The sequence below is a fragment of the Arachis ipaensis genome, chromosome B06 (genome assembly GCF_000816755.2).
Source record: "Arachis ipaensis cultivar K30076 chromosome B06, Araip1.1, whole genome shotgun sequence".
Lineage (NCBI taxonomy): Eukaryota > Viridiplantae > Streptophyta > Magnoliopsida > Fabales > Fabaceae > Arachis > Arachis ipaensis.
The window spans coordinates 131,330,122-131,330,833 of NC_029790.2; positions in this window are offsets into that span (position 1 = coordinate 131,330,122).

Here is a 712-nt window from a genome sequence, read left to right on the forward strand (position 1 = left end):
GCCGGGACATACTCACATACCACATTTTTTCGGTTTTATTCTAAATACAATTTTTTTAATTCTATTATAGAACTGCAAGTATTTATCTATCCATCTTATATAAAAACAACAAGATTAAATATCTATTTGTGCACATATCTGTTTCCTCCATTTTTCTTTTAGTTTATTCTCGCAAAATGAATTGATTCTTTCTTTTATTTTGTTTTTGTTTTCTTGTGATGGTTTTGATCAAAGTATCTTACATTGATGTGAAATTAATTAATCTCATAATTAAATTGATCTATTGTGATAGATATTTTTGTACTTAAATGTTCTAATGTTTAGTTACTTTGTGCATACTGCAATTAGTTTGGTGCTGCTGAGACCTGAGAATATGATTCTTCATTTTACTTATATGGTTTTTTGATGGAAAGTTAGGGTTTCCCTCATTTTAGATACAGATAAAAGTAGATATATAATTCTACGTGCCATACTAAATATTTAAATATAAATGTATAGTATCATCTATATAAATGGAAAAACTTACAAAAGTATTGGTGTAATGGTAGAAATACCTTACAATTGTAAGACAAAATTGATTGGTTAAAGGTGTTATTATTTCATGTATTAAAATCTATAAAATAAAATATTAGATCTAATTGATAGAAGATAATTTATTTTCTATTTTTTGGAGAATAAATTAGTGAAAAATGTTATATGCATGATTTTTTTG